Source organism: Bison bison, unplaced genomic scaffold, assembly GCF_000754665.1.
Source record: "Bison bison bison isolate TAMUID 2011002044 unplaced genomic scaffold, Bison_UMD1.0 scf7180017864375, whole genome shotgun sequence".
Lineage (NCBI taxonomy): Eukaryota > Metazoa > Chordata > Mammalia > Artiodactyla > Bovidae > Bison > Bison bison.
The window spans coordinates 456,947-459,117 of record NW_011494947.1 but is presented as its reverse complement, the minus strand read 5'-3'; the positions used below and the strand labels follow the sequence as shown (position 1 = coordinate 459,117).

Genomic DNA, 2,171 nt, shown 5'->3' with positions numbered 1-2,171 from the left:
GCACAGGAGCCTGAGGCTCTGAGCCCAGCCTTGGAGGTGAGTCCACTGTGGATGGGGGTGTCGGGGTGGGGAGGAGCTTGGGAGGGTCCCTGGGGGAGGAAGGCGGTAGGGAGCCTGGGGTGGGGATGAGAGGTGCTCACCGGGGAGGGTGTCTGGACCAGACCACACAGGACTCTGAGTGTGGGGACAGGGGTCAGATGTCACTGCAGGGCAAGGGGGACAAGGTACAGGCTGTCTGGTCAGAACCCCCACTTCTCAGCTCCTAGATTCAGAGGTGTTTTGTTGGACGGTGTTCCAGCCCGTATAGCATGGATCCTAGAGAACCCCCCAGAGTTGCGGGGGTTCTGTCTCCTCCTGTGCTCAGTGGAGGCTGTGCAGTCATCCTGCCTCAGGGAGGGGCCTGCTGCCCTGAGGGCCCAGAGGGGGCTTCTCATCAAAGCCCTTCGGGTGCCGTCTGGACCAAAGAGGTCCGAGTGAGGGGCCTGGGGGATCAGCAGGGCACTCTGGCCCTTGTCGCTCTTCTGATGCCCAGGCTGACATGGATGCAGGAGGTCCCTCACCTGCTGGTTGGAGAGCAGTGAGAAGCTGACGTTGCAGACCCTGAGACCCAGCCCTCACGTGCCCGAGGCTGCCAAGGGCGTGTGGAGCTGAAGACAAGGGCTGCTGGAGGCTGAGGGCCGTGGGGATTCTGAGGACGGAACGTATACTCCTGGCCCCCAAGGAGTGGAGGATCGTCAGAGCCCAGACCCCGTGCGCCCCGTGCCAGCGTCCAACTCCAGGGGCTTCTAGGAGCTGGGGCATCTTGGTCCCCTCTGGGTATGGAGGGAGTGAGGCACGCTGGAACTGGGAGGGGCTGTCCCAGAGAAGGGATGGGGCAGTCATCTCCTCCCCCTGGCCATGAGGGGGCCAAGCTCACGTTGGAAAAGCTCACGATCCTCTCTGCTTCGGCCTGCAGTGCACACCGAGCACGTGGGCGCCTTCCCAGCCGCTGAGTCCAGGCCGTCATCTCCTTAGCTGATCCCAGATCCTGGAGTGGGAGCTTCTACTGGTCCTGGGCTCCATGTTGGGGAACTGGTGGCTGGATGGAAGGACCAGCTTTGCCATTGTCAGATCTGACGGATGGATGCTCTTTAGTGCCCAAGGGCATAGGCACCAGGGACCCAAGCCTGGAAGGTGTGAGGGAAGCACCCAGAGGCAGAGTCTGGTGGTGGTGGATAGGGCCCTGTGACGGTGGGCAGTGCCCTTTGCAAACTTCAGTAAGTCCTCTTGTTTCCAGATCACAGACAACACCTGAGGCTGTGGTCTGTGAGAGGCCAGGTCAGCCCGTCCACGGCAGCCACCAAAGCCTGGGGGCTGGCAAGGTTCACGGTGAAACTGTAGTCTGGGAGAGACCTGGACTGCCAGTTTGGGGTCAAAAGTGCCTGGTCGCCTGGTCCTCTCCAATCTGTGATTGTTGTCCACCCAGTGACGCATGTCTGGAGAGAGGCCCTGGCTGTTGTCAGGGGCTGGTGAGACGATGCCCTTGATTAGATAGGCAAAGAGAGCAAAATAAACCCAAGGCTAGCAGAACAAAGCAAATAATGAAATTTAGAGCAGGGATAACAGAACAGAGGAGCACTCGAGAAAATCATTGACACCAGTAGTTCTTTGTTTTAAAGATTTAAAAAATGGACAACATGGGACAGTTGTGTGTCAACAAGTTGCTTAACCTAAATGAAATGGATGAATTCCTAGAAACACACAAGCTAGCAAAGCTGACTCAAGAAGAAATGGAAAGTCTGAGTAGACCTCTTACAAGTAAACAAACTGAAGCAGTAATAAGACCCCAACAGGGAAAAACCCAGCACCTGATGCCTTCATTGGTGTTTTGTCTCAGATACTTAATAGAAAACAGATCCTAAATTATTCAAAAAGTACAAAACAAACACATTTAAACTCATTTTGTGATGACATTAACATAACTCCAAAGATTCTGTAAAGAGAGTAGGACCATAAAGAAAGCTGAGTACTGAGAAACTGATACTTTTGAACTGTAGTGTTGGAGAAGATTCTTGAAAGTACCTTGGACTGCAAGGAAATCCAACCAGTCCATCCTAAAAGAAATCAGTCCTGAATGTTCATTGGAAGGACTGATGCTGAAGCTGAGTCTCCAATACTTTGGCCATCTGATG

The 2,171-nt window shown here is 54.5% G+C and overlaps 1 long non-coding RNA gene across 1 annotated transcript in view; it reads left to right on the top strand.

Annotated features, from left to right (window-relative positions):
- LOC105000763 overlaps positions 1 to 2,050 on the top strand; it is a 9,496-nt gene extending 7,446 nt beyond the window's left edge. The window contains exon 3 of the long non-coding RNA XR_826784.1: positions 533 to 2,050. This is a non-coding gene — a long non-coding RNA (uncharacterized LOC105000763). The remainder of the gene's footprint in view (positions 1 to 532) is intronic.
- The last annotated feature ends 121 nt before the right edge of the window (positions 2,051 to 2,171 follow it).